At 42.3% G+C, this 26,759-nt stretch overlaps 1 long non-coding RNA gene and 1 other non-coding gene across 2 annotated transcripts in view; one reads left to right on the top strand and one right to left on the bottom strand.

The window, feature by feature from the left end:
• LOC116283925 (uncharacterized) overlaps positions 1-26,759 on the top strand; it is a 268,303-nt gene that overhangs the window by 52,920 nt on the left and 188,624 nt on the right. The gene's annotated exons all lie outside the window — the stretch shown is intronic.
• On the bottom strand, positions 4,961-5,067 carry LOC116276845 (U6 spliceosomal RNA). The gene has a single exon (XR_004186332.1). It is a non-coding gene; the product is annotated as a U6 spliceosomal RNA (small nuclear RNA).

The following is a 26,759-nucleotide window of genomic DNA, read 5'->3' on the forward strand; positions in this document are numbered from 1 at the left end:
CTGGCTCCGTAAAGTTTTGGGGAGACTCATATATCCTCACAAGAACTGAGATATGAAAAGGTTAAGGGTTAGGTCTAATGCAAATTTACTAGAAAAACAGGAAATGAAAGAGGTACCTGAGCATTTGGACAGAGATTTTGTTCTTCTTTGCCTATTTCTTTTGATGACATAGAAATTCTGACAATCCATCATTCACGCTAAATCATCCACATGCCAAACTAGTTTAATGTTGTTCCTTGTGACTTTTCTGTCGGTAATGGGAATTGTTTCCCCAGTCATTGGAACCTTTAAATTCTGATACCTCAGTGGCGGCAAATTTCAAATGACCTACTGTGAACTGAACATGCAGGAATTCGTTTTTGGTGGGTGTGCATTCTGCAGTGTTTCACAGTTGTGTGAATTAGGTGTAATAACAGAAAGCTTTGGACCACCATTCTTTGCTCTGCTGTCACGAAGTAGCAACACCAGGATGTAGGACAATAGCAGGGAAATAAGGCTGACATTCAGTTGCTCATTTATTCGAAAAAGCACTTATTGAACACCTGCTGTGTACCATGCCCTGGGCTATGTGTTGGGAATAGCACCAAAACAATGCACCTTCCTTTAAAGAGATCTCGTCTTTGGGGGCAGATGAATAAGTAAACAGGCATTTGGAGGATAGGGAAGGAGGTGTGATGGGGAAGTGTTCTAAGATACCTGCAAGCAGGTTACCATAGCATTTAAGAGATGGGGCATCTATTTTAATGTACATGGATTGGTGGTGGTGGTGGGTGTCATAAAAGTGGAAGTCCTCAACCAAGCAGAAATCTCTGGAGCCAGCAGTCTCACTTGTAATTACTCAATAGGCCTTTTTGTTTTGGAAGGAGAGTGAGACAATGTGCTCACAGACTCCCATGCATTTGAGAATAGTGTTATTTCCATTCTTCTCGCTACAACTACAGTTTGAATCAATAGGGAAGTGCATTGGCCTTTGCACAGGGAATCAGAAATTTAAGAAATGATCCAGAATCCACACACCAATACAGTGCAAGTGAATTGACACCTGGAACATTTTGTTTAGAAGAAAGCCTGACATTTATCTCCACACAGTAGGTGTTCAACTAATGCTAGTTCATAGGATAATAATTAGGGACAGTCAAGACTTTAATTATTTGATGAATCTGAAGTTTTGTTGTAAAAGTTAAAATAACTAAAGCTCCAAGTAGGAAACAACTTGTAGTGAAGTTTATATCTTCTACGTATTTTTTAAATTGTTCATATGTGTATGTGTGCTTAGAATGTTTTTTTCTTAATAGAAGAATTGTGGTGAAAAAGTAAGCCTTTTAAAAATGAACTTGATTTTTTTATTTTGTGAAATATTTAAAAAATGATAATGAAGCAGACAATGTGAAAAGGAATGATATGACAGTATCCAAAAAGCTTTGTCAAATCTTAACATTTTTGACATATTTACTTCAAAAAGTGTTTTTTTAAAAGAAATAAACCATCACAGATACAGGTGAACACCCTGTGGGTTCCTCTCCCATCGCCTTTCCTTTCCTTATCACTCAGAGAGAACAGCTAAATCCCTCTAGATTGTTACTGTGTACCTGGTGTTTGTCATCACCTAGGTGCCTACCTTTACCCAGTCTCCCTTTCTTCCTGAGAACAGATGCATTTTGATTTTTAATTTTGAGGAGGTCTTTTCTTGTTGTTGCTTGTTTTGTGACTGTTCCTTTTGGATAACGTTTGTTCCTGTTTCATGGATGCAGTATCTTTTAATTCTCTGGGAATATACATATATTTTTTTCCCTTAATTTCTTTTGATTCCTGAATTTTATCTGTTTGTTTCTTTAAAAAAAAGATTGTGTCCGTCTGTTTATTATATTACAAGTGATCTCCAAAAAATTGGTGATTCTTTTCTGTCCATTTATATTGAAAAGTAAGGCACTTAAAAGCTTATTGAAAGCCCAGCACATGAGGTTAAGGCTTATTGAGTGGTGAGCTTCACTCTGGGGCAATGGAGCAAATCATCAGCCATTTCCTTGCAGAATTTCTAATTGTCCAGCAATTTCTAATTGTCCAGGTCTTTTCACTTGGGGTTATCAGTCTCCTAAGGAGTTCCTGTATCCTCCAATCTCTTGCCTGTGGGTATAAGGCTGCCTGAAGGCCTTCTGGGAGTTTAGGGAAAGAAGGATGCTAGACTCTCATTTTCAGCATTTTTAGCTCTTCACCCTTCCCTCTGCTATGCCCGATGCCCCTGAATCCAGAATATTCTGGTTCAGTGTCTTCAGTGGTAACATTCTGGTCTTCTGTGGCCAAGGGGTGAGTGAAGAGGGAAGAGGAATTATGTCACTTTGGCTACAGCAGGTGCCCTAGAAGTCTAACGGCGTCTTTCATGTGTACACCTTTAATCAGTCCTCCTAGTCTTGGGTCTGTTGTCTCTCCAACTTCACAGCTATCTAGCATTTCTGATTCCTGATTTCTATTCCACTAAGGTTTGGCCAGGAAATAGAACTCGGCTTAGGCTTAGAGTTACATGAGATTATTTACTTATTTATTTTCTCTCTCTCTCTCTCCATCTGTATCAGTCCCGCCTTACCAAATGACTTGACAGTCCTTTCCCCTGGCTCCCAGGCCCATGTTTGGATCCCTAGGTCTCCTCCCAGTATTTTAGGAATCCTGTCCCTCACACTAATCATGAGAATGGAGTGGATCCAGTCTCCAAGTCAACATGCTACTTGATTCCAGTCCTACTTGAGAAGTGGTGCCAGTGTCCTCTGGGCTCTCTCAAGCCTGAAGCTTGCTAAAATTCATAGCTCCAGGTGGGGGTGGGCAGCAGACATTTCCTTGCCTTTTTTTTTTGTAAGTGGGAAAACCCTATATATCTGTCCACTGGCTTTGAGTAGTGAAACTTACTCCCCATCTTGGGTGTAGCTTAAGTTTTATTTCAGTCACTCTGCAGAAGCTGTACCTTCAGCCCCACTCCAGGCTGAGCCCAGGAGCCACAGGGTTGCAGCCCCTTTCGCTCATTTGTGTTTTTGTTCTACTTGTCACTCAACAAAGGTAATCTTTTACCACTTTATTCCTGGCAATATCTGTGTGTGCGTGTGTGTGTGTGTAAGTGTGTAATTTGTTTTCCCCTTTCATTTCTATTTGTGTGGAACAGAGAAACAAAGTGTGAATTCAATACACCATCTTCACGGGAAGTCTAAATATTGGTTCCTTAAAAATTAACAAAGACAGCAGCCACAACAGCAAAAGCCAGCAACCTAATGAAAACCCACGCCCGCTCACCTGGTGAGAAGTGGTAAGAGCTGGCTGAGTCCGGTCGGGATAGGTTAACCAGGATGCTGTACGTGGCTGTGCTTTGTGACATCTAAAGCCCCTCACAAATCTTAGTTATGTGTTTCATGTTTATGTGTCCGTGTCACCTCATTAGGGGACTCTAAGACCTTCCTCACACAGGCCCCATTTTTATTTAGATGAACTTCTAAAGGCCTGGGATTTCTCTCCGTCTCAGACACAGTCCCCGAACTCCCAACACAAACAGAAAAGCATGCTCCTGTCTCCTGGGTCCTTGAGCAATGTTTGGCCGAGAGGCACACGAGAAGAGGGTCGGAGGAAGAGCCTCCCCCGCAGGCTGGGCGAGGAGCGCGCAAGCTCACCGGAAAGACAGTGAGGAGTGCACCGCACACTTGGACTTCAGTTTTGCTTCTTGAATTGCCAGGTTATTTTCTTTTTCTGGCAGAGATCATTGCTCCTTCTCTAACCTCACAGATTCTAAACTCTAGTCCTACTCTTGGTAGCAGTTTTCCTGGAATGTCACCAATTCAACTTAATAAACATGTACTGAAGTGTGCTGGGCAGTGCTGGGTCCTGGGAGTGTGATGGTGAACACGGCCAGGTCCCTGTCCTTAAGGCCTCACGGTCTGATGTCAGGGCAGACAAACAGATCTGTGAACCAAGAGAATTCGCACAGGTGGCGGACCTCTGTGCTTAGAGCTCTAGCTGTGGCGTCTAGCTGCCAGGGTCACATCTGCAGGAGCTGCTGTTCACGGTGAGGCTGTGAACAGTTCCTCAGCCTCTCTGTGCTTCATTTCCTCCATCTGTATAAAGCGCATGATAACGGTGTGAGATGAAGTGTATATACATACGTACACACATACATACACACACATGTATATTCAGAATTCATTACGGTACATATATGATACACTTTTTTTACATACACACAGATATATGTTAGGTATCCATATGTGTATGTGTCTGTGTTGTATTTATATGTATCGACATGTATATATGTTTCTTTTTTTTAATGTTTAAAATTATTTTCTTTGGGGTAATTAGGTTTATTTATTTATTTTTAGAAGAGGAACTTGGGATTGAACCCAGGACCTCTGCATGCTAAGCATGTGCTCCATCTCTTGAGCTCTCCCCTCCTCCCATACCTATGTTTCTATATATCTAGCTGTGTCTATTTATATGTGTAGATGTTGTGGTCTGGGTATGTGTGTATCTATGTACTGTATACATGTACATATTGCAGCACAGATTGTGGATGGATATATATTCTAGATATAAAGATATTGGTACTGCAATATGTTTCAGGTTATATATTATAATACATCAGTATATATTAAATGCATATAATTGAGACTGCCAAACAGGAAGCACTCCATAAATATCAACTTGTATTATTTTTTCACCTTATTTCAGTAGCGTCATGTCTCTCACTTTACTAATTCTCAGAATACGTGGTTCCTTTTTACATACATACACAACCACTTTTAAACACAAATATGAAATTCAAGAGAATATGATGGGTAGATAAATTTAGCATGCCAAGAGCACAGAAGAAAAGGCCAGTCACCAGATTTTACAAAGAATCCTCTGAATTCCTTCTCTGGACGTTTAACTTGATATATTATCCTGAATGTCCTATGTCACATGGTCCACAAGGTCTTCCTTTAGTTTTCAGAAAAATATGAAACGCTTCACAAATTTGCATGTCATCCTTGCTCAGGGGACATGCTAATCTTCTCTATATTGTTCCAATTTTAGTGTATGTGCTGCCGAAGTGAGGACTCAACTTGCATTATTATGTACATTTTAACTATGGAAAATGAAAGAGAGATTGAATTAATAATGGACAGAGCACGGACTTTAGACTCAGGCAAGCCTGGGTTTAAAACTTTGCTCAACATCTTATAACCTTGAGTAACCTTGGATGTGAAGTCTTTAGTCCATTTCAAAATCAATGCTCAAAAAGTGCTGCTGTCATTATTATTTCTTAATTGCTCTGAAATAAAGTTTTCCCATCTCAAAAATAATGATTATTATATTTATATTGATATAAAGCAATTATTGCTCATTTTGGTGAAAATAATAAGTATTTCATTTTTAGCACGAAGGGGGCCATTATAGGTAAGCAATTAATAGTGATCATTTAGCATTTTGTTATCATCTCCAACTATGTATTTTTGATGTAAATTGTCTCCTGTGTGGCAGAGGCTGTCTCCACCCAAATATTCCACTTTTCCTTCTGTAGGATAGAGCTGTCTCCGGGGAAGATTTGCCAGGAATGTGGAAATGCTGCCTCTAACTTTTAAAAGTATCTGACACAACGTGATTTGAAATTTGGCTTTACATTGACATCCCATGCGTGAGAAAAAGCAGTTTTGAGGCCCAAACCAAGTATTAGTTTATCCGATTTAGAAGGTCTCCTCGCTGAAGCTTGGTATTTCCATTATTCTGTTCACTTTTGATCCGAGTCTATTTAGACTTCTTTTGAACGTTGAATCTGTGGGCTATTGGAATTATAGACCTGGAAAAGCCCCAAGAGATGATCTTAGAGTCCTGCTTTTCAAACTGTGATCTTAGGAACCACAGGGATGAAGAAGAGGTCCCTCGCCGTTTACCTTAGATGTGAGAGAGGTCAGAGCCTGGGTGGGAACAGACAGCCATCACTCCCACCCCTACTCTTCAGCCAGCCAGATCCACATGGATTCTGTATTATATGTTAGGCTTCTGACTAAGATGCCATTTGAAGAAGGATTTCGTGGCTGTCTGTCTATAGCAATGTCAAAAACAATGATCAAGATCAAGGGTCTATAAACTTTGTCTGTAAAGGGCCAGATGATACACAGAGACAAAATGGACTTCAACATTTTAAGTCTCTGTTGAAGTCCATACTGTCCCTGTTACAGCTATTCAACTGTTGTGGCAGAAAAGCTGCTCTAGACAATTTGGAAACAAATGAGCATGGCTGTGTTCCAATAAAACTTTATTTACAAAAACATGTGTTGGATTTGCTTGTAGACCCCTGATCTCATAGCAGCCCTCCTCTCATTTTACATTAAGAAATAGAGGTAGAGTGAGGTTAAAAGATTTACTTAAGGTAGTATAACAATTAGTAGCTGTTATGAGAATGAAACCTTAGTCTCCTTATTCATCTTCCTCACTCCCTGCTCCACCCCATCCATAACCAGTGTTTCTCTAAAGTCCTCAATGTGATGTTCTGTTCACATTCTCACATCCTGTAAGATTTAGCCGATTTTCTATCCCTCCTCTGTACTCCCTTCACAGACTGAATGCTTTGCATGTATTATCTCTTTCAATGTCTGCAACAACCCTATAATACAGATATTAGTCTCCATTTTATAGAGAAGAAAATGGGAGTTTAGAGACTTGCCCAGTGTCACAATTTTAACTGGCCTCCAAATTATCCTTATTGGCTCAGGCCACTGACCTTAGAATGATCACTGACTCCTCCCTTCCTCTTGGACACCACACTCAATCTGTCAGGAATTTGGTTCTGTCTTCAAAATAGGTTCAGAATCCAGCCACCTCTCATCACCTCCATGATTGCCTTCTTGACCTGGGCTTCTGCCATCTCTCCCCAGGATCACTGCAATGGTCTTCTAAGTTCCTCCTGCCTCTAGTTTTGTGCACTCAAAGTCAATTCCCACCATGGCAGCTGGAGAGATCCTGCTGGAACATGAGACAGATCATGGCCATTCCCTGCTGAAGCCCTGCCATGGCTGCTCATGTCACCCAGTAAAGACAGAAATCCTACCGTGGCCCTCATGGCCCTGCACCGTCTGCCCAGTCTTAGCTCTCTTCCTCCTTCCCCTCCCCTTTTTGTCCCTAACCTTGTTTATGGACAGATCTGGCCCCACATTAGGGCCTTGTCTCTGGCTGTTCCCCTACCAGCATTGCCTCCCCTCCTCCACTCCACATCCACATGGTTGCCCACCCGTCACCTGCTTCTGGTCTCTGCTCTCATGCCACTTTCTCAATAAGGCCTATCTTGACAACCTTACTTAAAACTACATTCTAAACTCCCTTGCTCCATATTCCTCAGGCCCCTTTCCCTGTTCTGTTTTCTTTTTCCCATTACCAGCTTCTAATATACTATCTAATTTATTTATTATACTTATTGTTCATTGTCTCTCCCTTCCCCAGTCCCCAAACAATGTCCTTGACTTAATGATCTATATTTTGTCCACCTTTGTTTCCTAGTGTCTTTACCAGAGCTGAGCACGTAGCAAGCACTGAATAAATATTTATTTATTTATTGAATGAATTAATGACACTGTCTTTTTTATTTCAAGGTTATGTTCTTAATTACTAAATTATATTCTAAAAGAGTGAGAGATTAAGTGAGTGAATGAATGAACAGAATGAGTGACTCTTCTACTGGCTTGGGAGTTCATTGACGGGGATGTCTCTTTATCATGTGAGTGTGCCTGGCACAAAGCAGGTGCTTAGTGGATGCTTGTGGAATTAATGCACATCCCGCAGCACCAATTCTGACATTCGGTAGCCCTGTTACCCTGTAAAATACTCCCCTCCTGTTTTGGCCTATCGTGACCACAATTATTTCTCTTAGCCGAGAAAGCCCTTTGTCCCTTGGCTGAGGTTCAGACCCTGCTGCTTTCAGCCAGACTGGGCAACAAAAAGGAGCTTCAGAAGGAAGGACAACAGTCACTTTCTTTCTGCAGGATTCCTCCCAGGCTGTTTAAGCCTCTCCCCATGTCTCCTGTTTTAAAACCTTTTTGCTTTCTTTGCTCTGTAGGATTCCAGCTGACAGCCCAAAGAGGTGACTCTGGCTGGAAAGTACAAGAGTGGAACAGTCCTGGGAAGTCCTTCCCCCAGGAAATATTGAAATATCAGGGCTTTTTTTGGCCTGCATTTTGTATTCCAGATATTCGAGAGCTCAGATATTGGGGCAAAATTAAAGAGAATAGCAATTTGGTACATACAAAAGAGCAATTCTGTAGCAGCAAACTTGCCGATGGCAAGTGAAGTCTGGAGACAAAGCCCTGATGATTCCTTCTAATGCTATCCCACCCCAACCTCCAACTTTAGGGTTTTTTGTTTTGTTTTGTTTTGTTTTTTACATCAAGACATGCTGAGTGTCAGAAGGTTGCAGGTACCAGCTCTGCCACTTAGGAACTATGTCATCTTAGGTAAATCATTTAGCTTTTCTAAGCTTTATTATATCATCTGTAAAATGGAAATATTAAATCCAGAATATCATGAGAAGTAAACAAGATACTGTGTTACTTTTGTGAAATGCTTTCTGATTTTCTTCAACAGTTAATCACTATGTATGTGATAAAAACTCATAGTGTCATAGTATCACACACACACACAGAATGCATGTAAAAACTGGTGAAATCGGAATAAGATCTCTGGTTGAAACTATTTGATGTCAATTTCTTGGTTTGATAATGGATATAAGATACATGAAAGATATTATCTTTGGGGGGAACTGGGGGAAGGGAGCACAGAATTTTGCATTATTTGGCAATTTCTTGCAAGCCTAAAGTTATTTCAAAAAAAGTTTTTTCAAAAATTAATTTCTGCCACTTTTTTCCCTCTCAAAACATCTCCTTTTTGTGTCTAATGGAACGTGTCACACTTAGAACTGCTGGATCAGAGTCTCTCAAGGATTCTGCGCTCCTTGAGGGCACAGTTGCTTTCTTATCTATTCTTCCTCACTAGACTAGCATAGTGCCTGGCTCAGGTTGGTGTTCACAGAGTTTTGTTGATTCTATCAGCTCAGAATATCAAAATAAGCAATCTCTCTTCTTAGATACTCTGGCGCTGAAAATCTCTGAAAATATTTAAAGAAAATTAACATTTGTTGACAGCCTAGTTTATACAAGGCACTTTATGTAAATTTTGTTTAGTTAATCCCCATAGCAGTCTTATGAGGTGTAGACTAGGATTCCCATTTTACAGATGAGGGAACAGCTTCAGAAAGCTTAATCTACCTGCCTGGGGTGGGCAGCATGGAGGTAGAGTCAAGCCCAGAGTCTGTCTGGCTCCAAAGTTAATTTTCATTCATTCATTCATTTGTGCATTTATTCATTTCTGCATTTTTTCAGAAATGCTTCTGAAGCACCCACTATTTGTCAGGGTCCATTCTCAGACCTTACAATGCAGTCATGAACCAACAGTTTCCTGCCTTTGTGAGGCTGACATTCTAGTGATGAAGGACAGATGATACAGACTAAATAAAATTTGTTAAAAACTCATGGACATGAAGGAGAAAGAAGAACATAGAAGGGAAATTAAGACAGTAGGGGCTGAGGGCAATTCGTAGGAGGAACTAGAGCATGCAGTGTAGGCCCCACTGAGAACACAAGATTTGAGCAATGGAGTTAACTTTGGGGAGATCTCTGCGGGGAGAGCCTTCCAGATGGAGGAGCAGCCAGTGCAGAAGCTGTCAGACCACGGACACGGGACTTGTGGGTGTGTGGTCAGGCAAAGAGCATCGTGGGGAAGTAGTAGAGAGGTCGGGGATGGAGGGCAGAGCACGGAGAGCATCGCAAGGCCTTTGTGAGGCCTTTGGTTTTGCTCTGAGCCAGGAACAAAGGAGTGACATGAGCTGACTGTTGCCTTTGTGGACTCTGTCTGGCTGTTGGGTAGAGCCTAGACTAGGCTGAAGGAGTCAAGGTCAGAAGCAGGAGACCAGCTGAAAGACTGTGGCAGTATTCCAGGCTAGAGATGAGAGTGGCTTTGACATAGCAGTTGGAGTGGAGGACCAGATGTGGCCTGTCTCTCACCAGTGTTTACAGAACCTCAGACAGTTGATTCTTCACATGCCTTTTCTTTCTCCCCCCTGCCGTGTGGCTCTGATCCTCATTCTTTCTCCCCTCAGCTCCCCACACTGGCACCCTGAGCCTGGTCCTACATGTCCTGCCTTCCTCCTCTGCTGTGGCCCACTCTGTGCCCTGGGCCTTGCCACAGAGCCCCCAGGGCTTGCTCTTGGCTGCCTGTCCTCATCCGCTGTTTCCTCAGACACCTGTTTGCCCTGATCTGTCAAATGTTGTGAAACAAAAGGTTTCAGGTGGCTAATGGATGAACTTGGGAACAAAGTGGGGCCTCCTCCCAGCACGCCAAAGCTGGGAGGATGGCAAACTGACTCTCAGTTTCCACTTCTGTCCCGAGGGCATAATTGGTACCTGTCTCACAGAACATCATGTGGTCCAATGGGACAACACGTGGGGAATTGCATTGCAACGAGCACCTTATGTAGACAACAGGGAAAAGGAAAGATTTTGTTCGATACACACTGCCATCAAACACTTAGGATCCAGTGTCTCATGCAGTCCTTCCAAGGATTCTGTGGGTAGGTTCCTGCTTCCCAGATGAGAGATCCAGGAATAGAGTAGCCTGCAATGAGCCTGCGGCCAATTCTTTTATAAGGGTGCAGACAACCTCCAAAGCAGAAAGATGCTTCACACCTGGAGAAGACAACAAATTTCTTGCTTAAAAAAGTAAAAAGTAAAATGATAAAGAGATAGGCTTGATTTCTTGGGCCTGGGCATGACTGAGTCAATGAGTCAAAGCAGAAAGTCCCAGGGCCTCAGTCAGTGCCAGGCCTCGGGGGTGTGGACCCCCCCGCCAGGGCTTCCCACAGCCGGCTGTGGGCCCGCAGAGGGAAGGGGTGTGTGAGTGCTTTCCCATGACACCAAAATGCAGCTAAGCAGAAAAGGCACGTGGCTTGGGGCTGGGAAGACATTTATGACAACCTGGCAATGGAATCCATTTGGCCCAGTCCAGCTAGGAGTGGCAAGTTGGGGCAAGAGTCACATCTAATGATAGTCACTCCTTTTCATTGTGTGGTGAAGCCTTCCCCACTCCCAACGAGGTGCAGGGCTCGTGGGCAAGTGGATTGTGCCCGGGGTGCAGAAATGTGCTGAGAAGGTGGTGCCTAGGTAGCCTTGCCCTGCCTGTGTTAATCACCCAGTCAGAAGTCCATTCGGGGCTGGTTTGCAGCTTGTCAGCATTTTACAAACTGGTAGTTCTCTCACCCAGACTGTTAATTCCCCCTTGCCAGAATCTGGAAAGGAGACTAAGGAGTTGACATCTCCAAAGCCAAAGCTCTTTTTTCCCTGCTGCTGCAGGAGTTTTCTGAATGTTGGTAGAAGTTAATTATATGAGTCAACTTGGCTAGGCTACGGTGACCCTTGGCCTTCCAAGCAAAGACTGAGTCTTCCCAAAGAAGGAATTTGGCCTCTAGACCGTAACGTAGAAATCCTGTTTGAAATTTCAGCCTTTGGACTCAAGTGGCATTTGAGGGGTGTCTGCTGTTCAGCTGCAGACTTGGAAAGGGAGACTCCACCGTTGCCTGCTGGGTGCCGAGCTGGCAGGGCAGGGGCACAGCAGTAAGGCTGCAGGGTCTTCAGTCAATCAGCCTTGGGCAACAGGCTTTTGATTTTGTAGGACAGACTTGGTTGAGTACAAAAAATATGAATGTTAGAGTCAAAAATCCCAGAGATATGTCCATGGGCCGATTGCAAACATTCTATGAGCTTCGGTCCTTTGGGAATGTTGGACCAGGTTGGGGTGCCCATACTTTTCTCTGGTGGAGCACTCCCCTTTTATTACTACTGTCACACAGAGCCCATATCTTACTTCCTGTTGGTTTATATTTATTTGATTAATTTATTTACATTAAGTGATGATGTTCTATGTATTAACTCATCATAGCAGAAGATGACCAGTATTAATGCCCTATTGTGATGATAAAAACCCCAATCCTTAGCAAAGAGGCAATTTTGTAGTTAAATCAGGTGACTTGATATTAATATTGTTATATCTGCTTCTCTTTTTGTCAGCTTTTGCCTCTCATATCATTTCTAATCCTTTATTGTTTTTTATGTTCAAGAGTGTCATTATGATACATTAAGGTATATTTAAAAAAAAAACTTAGACTCTGTCCTTCTATAGAGAATTTGACCTTTACATTTTTATGATTACCAGCATGTTCGACCCATATGAACTTAATTTAATCAATGTAAATTTCTGGCAAGGATAGCTGAACTTTTGAAATAATTTGGAGACAGCAAAAGTTCCCTTTTAGGACTCCTAAAGTCCTTTGGAACTCTAAAATTCCACAGTGTTCTTCATTTGTACATATGGATGCTGGAACCCAGCCCTGAGTATTCCCTAAAGTGGTACCAAGTCAAGAAGCAGGCTGCAGCTGAAGAATAGAGTCATGGCCAAGGAGGCTTCCCTTTGTGTATTTGCAAGCTGCTTCCCACTTTTCTTCTGAATCTCTCCTGCTTTGCTTCTGGATTTGTCCTTTCAGGCTCATGGCTAAGATGACTGCCTGAATGATACTGTTCTTGTGTTATTTTCTAAGACACAATTATCTCTGAGCAGTCCTGTAGTAGCAATCCACTTGCCCATCCTTCCTTCCTTCCATCCATCCATTCATCCAACCATCCATCCATCCATCTTCCTATCCACCCATCCATCCATCCATCCATCCATCCATCCATCCATTCATTCAACAAATATTTATCCAGCATGCTTCATCTGCCAGCTGTTGTTCTGGGTGCTATTAATTAGGGGGTCACATAAGTGTACAGATAAATTCTTTTGGAGATCTAGAGAAATTATACCCTTGAGGACCACAGGAGACAGTTCTAATCTCTTTGTCCACAGACAGCCTCCATCCTATGCCTTGTGTGTTTATTCTGGCCTGTTTCTCTGAGCACAGGCATATGATCTGCATGCTGTGGCTGACCACTTCTCCAGCCTTAGCTTCTCGTCATTCTGTTCCATCGTGACAGTTCAGGGCCTTGGAGTTCCTCAGAGAGCGCCCTTCGGGGGTTTCGGTCACCTCCTCCTCTCACCCCTCCCTGGAATCATGTGTCTGAGAGTGAGAACTGATGTTGGTTCCTCTCCTCTCTGAGCCTCTGGCCATTTGATCATGAATGTATTTCTCTCCAAGTTGATGATTCCTTTTCTTCAAGCGAGGCCCCTTTAAAGACTGAGCCCCTCCTGTTCGTCCATTTGGAGCTCTGGGAAAAGAGCTTCCCGTCCTGATGGATGGATGGACACACCTGCAGTCTCCAGAGTGGCTTCAGCCCGGGGCCTCCCTGCTCACGCTTTGCACTCAGGCTGAGGCTCTTGCTGCTCAAACAGTCCCCGACGCTGCCGAGCCCCCTGCACGCTGTGGGTGGTGGCACAGCCAGGCTTCCTGGTCCTTAACTTCTCTCCTGGATGTGATTTTATGTCTGTCCCTTAGGGAAGAGATTGACATGAAAACCAAGAGGACTGTAATGCGTGCCATGAAGCAGCTACAGAGCCCTGAATCCGAGGTGGGGTTGGGGGGTTAGGTCAGGTGGAGCAATGGCTTCCTTGCAGAGAAGGCTGTGACATGAGACCTGAGGGGTCACGTGAGTTGGCAGTAAACTGGGGGGCAGGAAGGAGAGTTTCAGGCAGAGGGAACACCTTGAGAGGTGGTCAAAACATGGAATCAGTCCCCTGTGCCAGACGCACTGGGTATGAGGGAGAAAGTGATTTGGGAAGGTAAGGAAGGGAAACGGGGGCCATGACAAAGGAGCTGTTTCTCATTCTCCTTCCTGGGGTATTCCCACTCCCATGGGAGGGAAGTGCCTGAATCCATCATCTTTTCCTGAAAGAAATGAATCTCCTCTAAGGGGTACTTTCAGGTTGGTCCCCTGCCAGGTGAGTGGACTAGACGGACACACTTCAAGTCGCTTTCCATTGTCCTCCTCCACCGCAAGGAATGCCAGCCCAGTTCCCGAAAATTTGTGTTACAAAATCATGTGGGTACTCTGACTTCAATTCTGAGAAAAAAAAGTCTGGAAAGCACGTACACAAAAGGTGGTAATTGTGTTAGGATGATGTGTCTGCTGGGGGGTTTTATTCTTGCCTCTGTATTACATGCTTTCCTTGGTTTTGTTTTACTAACTTTAAAATTATATTTAAAAAGAATTGTATTTGAATTATATTCAAAAAGATCTCCGACAGACATCCTGGGTCTAATTCCTAGGTCATGGCCAGAGAAATGCATCTCCCAGGTGGAACTGGTCTTGGTCTGTAATATATTAGCAGATATTCTATCAGGAAATGATAAGGCCACATACCGAGGTCCTTAGAAATATAGGTGATCTCTCTCCCAATGGCATGGAGTGTTACCCTACCTCAGCCTAACGAATGTGCTCTTTTTGCATTTATGGCCCCTTTCAGGCGTCTCATTTGTGTTGATGGCTATTTCAGAAACTGAAAGGAAATTCAGCAACACTGTTTGTGATGTGGCTGCAGAATTCCCTGCTGGCTGAGGGTCCCAGAGAGCTGTGTGTCCAGCATACAATGTCCTTTGTTTAAGCATCTGCATCCTTCCCTCAAGCCGGCTGTCAGCTCCAGGGAAGCAATCACCTTCCCTACTCTCACGCAGCCCAGGAATCGAAGCACAATTTGGCTTCTTTGTCATTTTCAAAAATCAAATGTGCCTAGGGACCAAGTTCCAGCAGCAGCTGTTTTTGCTTTATGTTTTATTTAAAGACATTTAATTTTGAGCCTTGTGTGTTTCCAATGTGTTTTTTTTCTTCTTTTTTTCTGTAAAGCAGGCTGTGCGCATGTATAAAATACCACTTTTTTATGTAGAGGGGTCCTTTCACCAGCAGTCAGTGCTTTTTAGAATAAAATCAAATTGATTTAATTTTTATAGTTATGCATATTTTTATTATTTTACTTAAAATAATAGTAACCATACATCAAATATACCAAAGACTTACTCCATGGCAAGCTTTGTGCCAAATGGTTTACATGCACTTTCTCTTTAAGCCTTACCAGATTCTTATGATGTAGACAGAGAAATTTAATGTCCATTTTATGAATGAAGTCTCAAAGGGATAACGACTTGCTCAAGTTCTCACAACTGATGAGTAGAAAGCTGAGATTTTAACCCAGGTGTGTTTGATGCCATATAGTAAGCATGAAATATAATCTGTGTGATGTTATATATGCACGTGTGTATATGCGTGTGCACCTTTTTACCATATCATCTATATATAACATCCTAACTTTCTAATCACATTCTCTCTCTCTCTCTGCCTCTTTCTCTGTCTTCTCTTTCACGTTTCCTCTTTGCTCTTTCTGATTGCTGACTAAGCCTGTTGGTCATTTACAGAGTGTGATCTGGGTGGGCAGAGCGTCAGAGCCTTGCACATCTTGACCCTCACAGCTCATGTAGGCCCAAAGTGGACAGAGCCCCTGGTCCTGATGCTGGGGCCAAGGGTGTCTATCTTGTCCCTGCTCTTTCCTAACTGCATGACCTTGGGGAAGTCCCACAGATTCTCAGAGCCTCAGCCCTCCCACCTCATGTGCTGGTTGGTGCCGACAGGAGTTGGTGGTCTGTGCCACCACCATGGCTGTTGTGAGGATTAAGTGTGAAGATGGATGTGAAAGCCCTTGATGAGCTGCAGAGTGTCGCAGTCATTCTGTCATGGTCCTTCGGCTGCAGATCCTCTGGGATAAGATCTGTCTTTCAGGAGAGACGGGAAATAAGGAAAACAGGAATCACTACAGAGCCAGCCTCACAGGCGAGCAGGCTATAGAAGAAGTCACGTGGGATTCAGCAAAACTCCGGGAACCAGGATTAGTCACCATCCCAGGGTGGAGGCAGCTGATTTTCCTACTCCAAGAATTTGTCATCACACTCTCTGCCTCTGCTTATATGAACCTGCCATTACTGACTAACTTACTTCTGCTCCTGTCTCTCCACATTTTGCTGCCTCACAGCTTCTCCTGTCTCCTGTCTCCCGCTCACCACCCTCTCTTCTAAGTTTTTCTGCTTTTGTCTCTATTAAGGACCACCAACCCCTTCAGTAGATCTCACACTCAAACTACCAAGGAGGAGATTCAGTTTCTTAGCATGAGTGCTGTGATGGTAAATATTTAATAACTGCTATCTGTGGGAGGGTGGAATGGGGGATGTCCTGATTTGTAATGTTTGCCAGTTTTCATGATGCAAATATTCCCAGTATGGTTGATTTCAGGCTACCTACACAATGTCACCTGGCTCCTCAAATCCTGAAAATTAGACAACTGGATCCTATGAACTAGTGTGAGTGAGCTCCCGCACATCACTTCTGTCCTGTCTGCCACTGCATGGTTTTTGGTCAGTCTAGGGATCGGCTGCTCTTGGACTAGAGTCCCATCCTGGTCCATCTAACTGTGGCCACGGTATCAGGATCACGTGCTGAACTTCTCTCAGAAAGTCCTGTGGACGTGGGAGGTTCCCAGTATGTGGTAAACTCTCTTACATCAATATTACTTGTTTAACTTTGTTTAACTCTGAGAACTTACTACATTAAAAGGAAAGATATAAAAATATAAATTAGGAAATGACTAATACTGCAAGAGAAGTATAAAAAATATGATATGGGGGTTCAGAGACAAGAAATGTTGGTTCCAGGTGGGAGTGAAAAGGAAGACTTTTTAGATCATATGATATTTGAACTGAGCCTTTCAAGGATGATGGAACTTGGAGATGTAGAAATAGAGGAGATGGTGTTTAAGGTACAAAGAACAAGAGCTGGAAAAACAATATGGACTAGAGAAAGTGTGGGCTAGGTATGGAGCAAAAGCGTAGACTAGGTATGGAGTTAGCACCTCTCTTAATTTGAGTAGAAGGTATGTGACAGGGAAAAGTTGATTGCATTATCAAGGAAAGTCACAGAAGACCTTGGGTGTAAAAATGAGGTGGCTGGAATACACCACACTGCTTTTCTCTGTTGCTATTACCAAATAAAAGTGAAATACAAGTTCATATGTCTGTATTATCTGTGTCATTACATGGGTCTATTTGAATAGAATATTGCAAACTTATGACAGTAAGTCTGTGTTAAGGTTCTTGACCTTCTCCATCCTTTTAAGTAGATGATGTTACTATGTATGTTAATTTCTTGCACTAAATAGTGTCAATAACATGAGGCAGATCACTGGGGAGAATAAGACTGAGGTGAATCTGGAGACCTGGGTGCTAGTCTCTGCCTGGTCACCAACTCAAGGAGTGACTTGAGGAATGTCATCTCTTTGCCAGCTCGGTCCATTCTCACATCTGTCATCTTGCACGGTGGCTATTTGATGGTTGCTTTTCTAGCCTTTCCAAGTCTATAATCATGTACATAGAATCTCTCCAACTTTATTTCAAGCAAAGTCATTCATTTTGGGGTGCTGGCCAAGAGCAAAGAGCTCCATGCTGACATGTATAAACTCCCTTTAGGAACTAGCTACTACTGGAGGCATTGCCAAGGCTCGTTCATGGGTGATGGTGGATGAGAATTCTGGTCAGTTCAACTTTTTTTGTAGTTGTTAAAGTGAAGATTAACTAGAAAAACCTATTTAAACTCTTGCTGTTAGTAATACATTTCAAATGTTCTTGTTAATTTTTTGACCTAAGAAGCACAGTTTTAAAAAATAAGAAACCAGGTGTTAAGGACTATGTATGTGCCAACCTGTGAGATAATCACTGTGAAACAGCATCATCATCATAGCTGTCATTTATTGAACATTTATTCTCTGCCAGGTACTGTTCAGAGATCTTTGCATGCACAATATCATTCAATGTTCCCAAGAAACATAAGAGCTAGGTAAACTTGTAGTGAGTTGAATGGTGGCTCCCCAAAAGATATGTCTATGTTCTAATCCCTGGAACCTATGAACATAACTTTATTTGGAAATCAGATCTTTACAGATGTAATTAAGTTAAGGATCTTGAGATGAGGATATCATCTGGATTACCAAGATGGGCCGTGAAACCGATGGAAAAATGTCCTTGTAAGAGACACACAGAGGGGAGATATATAGAGAAGACCAAAAGGCCATGTGACATTAGAGGCAGAGATTGCAGTGTTGTGGCTACGAGTCAGGGAACATCCTGTACCACCAAAAGATGGAGGAGGCAAGGAACAGATAATTTCCTACAATCTTCAGAGAGAGAACAGCCCAGTCAACACCTTAATATGAGGCTTCAGATCTTCAGAACTGTAAAAGAATAAATCTCTGTTGGTTTAAGCCACGGAGTTTGTAGTAACTTGTTATAGCGGCCAAAAGAAACTAATATACACTTTTTGACAAATATGAAATCAAGGCATAGAAGGGTCAATTAAACTTACCTAAGATCCCATAGTTGGGCAGGGGTGGATTTGGAGATAGTGAGTGTTGAATGAATATTTCACTGATGGCTGAGGACCTCGCATGGTTTCTATTCTGAATCCATGAGCATCTACAAATTGATCATGGCTTTGGAACCACATTGTAGTACATGCTAAATTTGAAGTGTTCTCCAAGAGAAGGAGGAAGAAGGGAACCAACACTGACTACACACCACAGGTTGAATGTCCAACTTACATTATCTTATTTGATTCCCCAAATAAGACTTACAGATCAATGTTGTCCATGTTTGATAAATGAGGAAGCCAATTAAACTATTAAAATGATTATGTAACTGGACCAACGTCACAGGGTTCGTCAATGCCTGGGAAGCTCTGACTGTAGACCCCATCTTCTCTTAGGCTCCCTTTTGGACTTAGGGGCAGACTGCTCTTCCCCATTTATTAGCTGCCTGCCCTTTGGGAATTTGCTTAACTACTCTATGCCTCAATTTTAACACCTGTCAAAAGAGGGTAAAAATAATAGTGCCTGTTCTCCCTAACTCAAATAAGAGTCTATAAGTGAAATTTCTGAAATGGTAGAAACCCAGAAAAATATGAGTAACGATTTATGTGATTAGCCTAGACTTTTCAAATTTTATATTTTGAGATAATCCCTGACTTCAGCAAGTTCTCTGGTGATTTTCTGATTTTTCGCTAAAAGTGTACCAGCATAAGTTTTCTAGTTAACAGCGTTTTCAAAAACTGGAGCTTATTTAAATATTCATATCCAAATCACTCCAAGCAGTTTCTAAATGTGCATCTCTAAAATCCTATAAAAACGCACTCCATTGATAACGGGTTCTTATTGGCCATGTGAAGACCAGATCTTTCCATTTGCCTCATGAAAGTTGTCCAGAGACAGACATACTTACATTAAACTAGGAGGCGATAACTAGAAGAAATTTCCAGCACCTCAGTTGAGCAATACAGGTTTGATTCCTTTTAGAATATAAGTACCGAGTAGGTGTGGGTTGATTCTCAGTAATTCTCCAAACTCCAGTATCCAGCGCAGCTCTGTGTCTTCAATGTGGAAAGTAGGTGTTTACTTGGTGCAGTTTCCTTAGCTCTACAACAATAGGGTGGCGTTGGTTTATCCCTAACCTCTCTCCTGAGACTAATTTGTATTTTTGCCTCGAAAAGCCCAGCATATGGAAAGAAAGAGAGTTATAAAAACAGCCAGACAACCAGAGATAAAAGCTAGTAGCACTTTCTAAAAGGCATGGGTGTATGTGTGTGTGATATAAAGCAACACCATCTTCTGTTACATCTTTGAAAAATCATGTGAAGTGGGCACAGAGGAGAAATGCCGAGAAGACAGTTGTATAGTTAGCAGAACAGATCTCTTTTCTCAGAAAGAATAAACTGTCTCCATTACACAACTCTGTGAAGTCCCTGTCAGGATGATGAAGACAGTAGGGTACAGTGGAAGGAAAAGTAGACTGGTAACCAAGATGATTTTTTTTTTGATCTTAAGCTAGTTGACATTAGATTTTTATTATAGGCAACTGAAAGATCCCTGTGCCTAGAAAAAGAAATCCTAATCCTAACGCTGTGGAATAGGTCATCTCAATCTTTTAAGTAATTCTAATTGACTCTCTGGGAGCCAGTTCACTGGCCGATCACTGAGGCCAGGGTGAGAGCATCCCGCGTTGGCTGGGCCTGGGTTATTTGTTCACTCTAGTAGCTGTGGGGAAAGGAGTAGTCGTCTCTTCCTAATTCACAGTGATTTGGTTTTCCACGGGAAAGATAGGCTTTGTTTTCAGAAGAAGGGGACATGAGTGCTGGACAGACAAGAACAACGGACTCCCACTGTATCTTTCTTACCCATCAGTCTTAGCGTTAAGGACACTTCAGTATCCAAGATCATGTCTGTGGTTTCCACCAGGTTCCCCCCAACACACACTGGCTCCCACCCTCCTGTAGACTCTTTGTCACTGAGGATTCATCCCACGTCACTGTCTCTAAGGCGCCTTCTTGAGCAGCTTGTATCATCAAAGGCTCTCGTACAGTGCATGCTTCATAGGTCACCAGTTCAGCATAGCCCATTGGGCCTGCATCTCATTCAGTCCCCTTTCCAGGCCATTTGCCTCCCACAATGTCTCTCTCATTTCTTCCTTCTTCCCTTTCTCATCACCACCTTCATTTCTTCTCAGTTGGATGGCTGAATAGTTTTTAGCTTTCTGCCTCCACTCTAATTTCCCTTTCATCTGCCATTTCCTTCAGGGTGATCTTCCCCAAAGCACACAGCTCTGACCATGTCAATACCTTTTTCAAAAAACTGACAGGGTCAAGTGGAAAGGCAGAGCCGAGTGAGATGGAGACCTGGAATGTGCTGGAGGTTTCTTTCTCAACAGCTGACAGCTCACCTCAGATCCAGCCCAAAAGATCCACAGGAAAATACTGCAGCAAAGTTAGAATCAGTCGATAGATATTTCAATAGCTGTGTTAACAGGGTACAAGAGTGGGAAGCTACCAGACCTGGAGTGGGGAATAGAGGTAAGGAGTAAGCAAAGACAAAGACAAATGAGGTAAGAGGAACCCCCCAATGTTTCAAAAGAAGGAAGCACAGGGTTTCATACAAATAGTCATGCTTGGCAGGTTTGAGTTGTTTTTAAAGAAAGAGGCACGGCCCCACCCACTGGGACTGTGGTGTGCCTTGACTGTGCTTGAGTATCCAGGTAAATTTATTTACTTATTCACTAAGCAAATATTTATTAAGTAGCTACCATATGCCAAGCATTGTGCACCAGAGAAGGTTGCACATAGGAGCCTTGGAGGGTGATTATGGTTGACCGACCCAGCTGGACACGGGCAGGAGGAAGGGACGTATTTTTGAGCTTTATTTCCCACACATCTAGCTGTGTGCCTCCCCCCCAGTAGGTGTTCAAAGCAGGTTTACTGAATTGAAAACCAGTTCATGCCACTATGGACTGATCTATGGACTCAGAGAGACTAAGGAATTAGTCATAAGCATCTTTAGTGAGCAAACAAGATAATACGTTCATGGCCAAAAAAATACATCTTAGGGGTTGTCCAACTTTGCTCTGTCCTGCTTAGTAACTAGAACCTAAATTCCCTCGATGTGTCTTTTTTTTCTCTTTCTTACTTTCCTCATTTTTCTTTCTACAAAGTTCTCATTAACACATTTTAACGAGCATAAATGAGGACTCCACCTCCCAAGAAAGAGAAAAGCCAAGCAGCGGATGCAGAGAGAGAGAGACAGAAAATAAGTAATTGTCACTGTAGGTTTTTATACATCAGGGCCATCCCTGAATCCCGCGTTGCTTGCCAGCTCTGCAGAAGATGACTCCTAACTGCATGAGAAAGATGAGACTGGTGATAAAAGCACAGATATAAATAGAGATATGGTATAGATGTGGATAGCAATATGGATATAAATACAATCTCCCTGTTGTATTTTCAAGTCTGCACCATTCATTTGGTTTCCCTTTGTCCTCTTGCATGTTATTTTGACATACACTTAAAAAAAAATAAACAAACTCAGAAACTGTAAGAGATACCTGCATGTGATTCTCCTGTCACCCCTGTGAGATCCTGGGCCTAGGCAATGTTGGCTTTGTGTGTAACCTCTCCCATCAGTTCCAGAACTCTAACACATGGGCAGGTCTGGCCTATCAAAGCCCAGATCAGGGATGCAGGAAGAGATTTGATATAGCCCCCTACACCTATCTCTGCCACATGAGCTGCTCTTGTTCCAGACCCTGTCCCCTCAGGTCTTCATGGCCTTGATCTCCATTGAAGGCACAGATGGTCGTGAACCTTCTGGACCTGTGGTCACCCAATTCTCTTTTCTTTTAATTCTCACTGCAGTCCTGTGAGGCAGGAGTGGATTTCTTTAGGTTGTTAGTTTATAACATTTTTGAATCTGTGACCCCCTCTTTTAGAGTTAACATTGTCTACTAACTATATTTTTAGTATTCATTCAATGAAAAAGCCACAATGAGCACCATCTATCCTGAGCTCACTAACTCTTATGTTGATGTACATAATAATAACGAAACATTAAAAATGTCCAACATGCATTTGGCACTTACAACATGCCAGGCATGGAGCCAAACATTTTGTGGTGATTCTCTTATCTGAAGCACAGGACAACCCTATGGGGCATATTTTCTGATTGGCTCCATTTTACAGATTGGAAAACTGAGCCTTTGAGACAGATGAAGTACCTTGCTCAAACTCACACATTTATAAACAGCAGCAGAAGAATTGAAACCCAGCATTCTTAACCATGATGTGGTATAGACGCTCATTTGAAAAAAGTGAGAGACATCTACAATTGGTTGGCAGATCCTCGTTGGAGACCAGAGGATTGCCTTGGGCTAAATGAGATAATGTGTATAGAGAAATCACACAGTGCCTTGTACACTCAGCAAATGTTATTCACAAGGATAGTGAATGTCTTTGACTCTTACTGCTAAAATTTTTTTGAAGTGATCTTTTTATGATTATTGTAGAGGCTGGGGACCAAGATGCCAATAGCCTTGGAGCTGTGGCCTTGATGACAGGGGTGAACCAGCTGGGGTGATGTGGGATGGTGCTGTGACCCTTGGTGTTGGCATTCTTGATCTTACAGTCAGTGTCTGGGTCCTTGGGCAGTGGTATCAAAGGTCTTTTCATGGACAAGAGGGATAAAGTTTCCACTTTGGCATCTTTGGTGACCAGTAATAGTGGGGCTGTGATCCAGAAAGAACAAGAGAAAAAGGTAAAAGTCTGGTCATTGTCAGAGCACCTGTGAGACACCCTCCAAGGACCTGGAAAAGCTCTTCAGGGGGCACTTGAAAGGGGTGGGTGCGGGAGGCTGAAGTTCATGTGGATCCTCTTTCTCTCAGGCTGGATTGGCCCAGAGCACAGTTATATATTGCAATTATCTGTGAGGTTTGTGTAGATTTCTTCTTCCAACTAAGTAGTGGATAAGATGGTCTGGAGAAATTTTGTGCTATGGAATATCCAGGTGTTGACAAAACAAACAATCAAACAAATCCACACTTTGTTGCTGAGTCCCCAAGCAAGGAAGGACTTTCTTAAAGGACAAACCTGCAAACTAACAAGCCATGAGTTGAAAGCAGAGAGATGAGTAATCATGTCACCAGAGTCATCCTGGGTAAAATGACTCAACGAGGTACACCTGAAGCTTTGAGGGTTCTTGATCACATAGACTATGAATAAATGGATCTGGAGCTCATGCAATAGGGGGGATAATGGACTTGAGGTCCCCTCATAAACCATGACACTGTAAGTGTCTATAAAGTCAGTGAATAGATGGACTAAAACAAAAATCTGCCTGCAACTAACAAGAAAGTGTTTTTGTCTTTGCTGTGACTCTGGGTAGGACTTAATGATAATACTTGTCTCCCCTGGAGTTTGTTAGCTCCAGTCCAAGTCTGTTCTCATGTGGACCTAGCATTATTCTGTACCATCTATGGCATCAGGAAAAATAAAGCCAAAAAATTAAAGTGGCCCCAGCTTGAGAACAGTCCCTGGTGTCCAGAAATGCCATATGTAAATTCTCTTAAGGTGTCAGCATCTTCAGCTCAGAGCCTTCAGGATGCCTGCAGGTTAACTTCAGCCAAATATAAACTCCTAAAGAAAGATGATCAGGTACCTGCAGGAGCAGACCATCATGAGGGGCAGTCAGGAGACACATTCTTGAGATTATCAGATACAGATATGCTACCTAAAACTGTCGTATTTGAAGAAGTAAAAGCTGGAATAAAGACAGCAACAACAACAAAAAAGTGACTATCAGTCATGACCAAGCAGATCAGGTAAAAGAATGAAAGGGAATTTCTGGAGATAAAATATAAGTATTGAAATTAAAATCCAGTGGATGACTTAAAGAAGAGATGGACCATAATGATGATCTGACAGCTGGCAGGCAGGTATTACTCACTGTGTGCTTGGCACTCTTCTAAGCTCTTTGCAACCACGCTTGAAAAAAGGGGGAGTGAATTAGAAATTAGATTTAGACAAATTACCTTTACAGAGACAGATAGGAAATATGAATGCAATGCTGTGTCTCAAATTTACTTGTGCCGTATCTTAGACATGTTATAGTGCCCATACGAACCTCAGTTTCCTCAGCCGTAAAACAGAAGGACGGGAGGCCGTTTATCTAGAATGTCTGGATTTGGTGTATTTCTTTGTAGGACTATTTCTGGAGTTTAAGTTTATCAACACTGAACAATTGAAAAAATAATTAAGAGAGAGAGAGAGTGGCTTGATCCTTCCTCAATCAATATTTACTGGGTACATTCTTCTGGGACATTTTCTTGGCTTTTAAGAAACTCCCTTATTAAGGATATTTAGAAATTGGATGTCTAGTTGCACAATTGTAATTCAATGCTTCAAAATAGTTTTTTTATTGTCCCAAACCATATAAATGGCCAAGAACCCTGATGGCTTGCAGGAGAATGCATTGAGATATCACACAGCAAGTATTTTCAGTCCACTGAATCCCGTTATTCCCGTGCATGGTGAGCCGTGGCAAACTCATGTATTACTAGTAGGTAATTTAATAAATGGATGATCATTAAAAATCCTATTATTTAGAACAACTGTATTGCTTGGGCACTTCTCACATTTAGAATCCTGGTTGGGGGGCGGGGAGGGGAACCCAGTTCCATATTGGACTACTACCCATTTAATGAGACTCATCTGACAATTGAAGAGGTAATGGAAATACAGTTAATTGTAAATAGTAGGTACTTAACCCTCTCAATGTTCCTTGTTTGCAAACAACAGAAAGAAACTCTGGCTTATTGACGCAGAGAATGAATTAAATTGAAGGCTCACAGAATTGATGCGAGGACTTGGAAAATGGGGCCAAAGTTGACAAGGCCCAAATACCAGACGGTGACAGGCTCAGCTGGCTAGGATGCCCGCTTTTCTCCGAACTGGTCACTTACCATCCACACTGTTGGATTCCTGTATCAGTGTCTTTGACACATAAGCTCTACCATCCTGGTGCCTTTAAGTCATTCCTTCAAGGTTCATGGTCCTGAGGGGTCAGGGTTGTGATCATCACCTCGTCATGCGCAGATCTTGTGCTCTTTCCCTCAATACACAGAAGTGAGGAAGCAACTGCTCTCCTTCGGCTTCTGTCCCTGGAGATGCTGCCCTCCTCCCACTTTTCTTGCTATTCTCAGAAAAGGAAGCGTGTCTGCATGCCAGGCAGCCACTTAAGTTCAGGCACCACCAGAGCTCCCAGAATCTTTATTCCCTCAAATCAATAGCTGGTGGGAGTACTGGAGTTTAATAAATGTAGAATTTAAAAAGGATCTAATCTTAATGAATTAAGTCTTTCTTCTCTGGCACTAGTGATCTATTATTTTTCCTAAAAATTGTATTTTTTATTTGCAAAAATAAGTCATTCATAGAGGAGGGATCCTTGCAGTGATAGAAATGTTCTGCACCTTGACTTCATCAATGTCAATATCCTAGTTGTGATGTTGTACTGTAATTTCACAAGATGTTACCATTGGGGGAAACTGGATAAAGGGTACATGTAGAATCTCTCTGTATGATTTATTACAACTGCATGTGAATTTATAATTATCTAAAAGTAAAAAGTTTACTTTTTTAAAAAAACTCATGCTTGTTGTTAAAAAAAAATCAAACACTATAGAAAATTCCTTTTCATCAACTCCAACTCACCTGAAGTAGAAATAACATTTTAATACACACACACACACACACACGCCTATAATGTGATTTCCTACAGAAAAAAATATATAAACAAAAAATATATTTCAATAAACTTTTTGCAACACGCTCTTTTCACTCAACAGCATATACAAGCAACTTTCTATGCACAATGACTTCTAATCTCTTTTGTGAGTGTGTGGCTTCCTGAGTTTTCCAGATCTCTCTCTCTCTCTTTTCCCCTGTAGGCTGTGAGCTCCTTGGCAGACAGGACCTTCACTGCTGCATCTTTAGCACATAGCTGCATGCCCCACACACAGTGGGTCCCAATGTAAGTGTGTAGTATGTCAGGAAGACCATATTGTCCTCAAAGAAACAAACAGCCCAATGGGAGCAATACAGTGTATAGTAATATCTTGCTAAGGGCAAGCCTTAAGATGCCCAGGAACCAGGGTTTCAATTTGACCTTAGAAGGGGACCTGAAAATCTCATTGTCTTCTCTAGCTGGCATCCTCTAGCCATTTCTGCCCTGGGACTCCCTGTCTCATTACTACATTGGCTTCAGGAATATACTCCTTTTCCCTGTCTCTCGGCTCAGTAAATGGAAAACCGCTGTCCGTC

The sequence above is a fragment of the Vicugna pacos genome, chromosome 2 (assembly GCF_048564905.1).
Source record: "Vicugna pacos chromosome 2, VicPac4, whole genome shotgun sequence".
Classification (NCBI taxonomy): Eukaryota; Metazoa; Chordata; class Mammalia; order Artiodactyla; family Camelidae; genus Vicugna; species Vicugna pacos.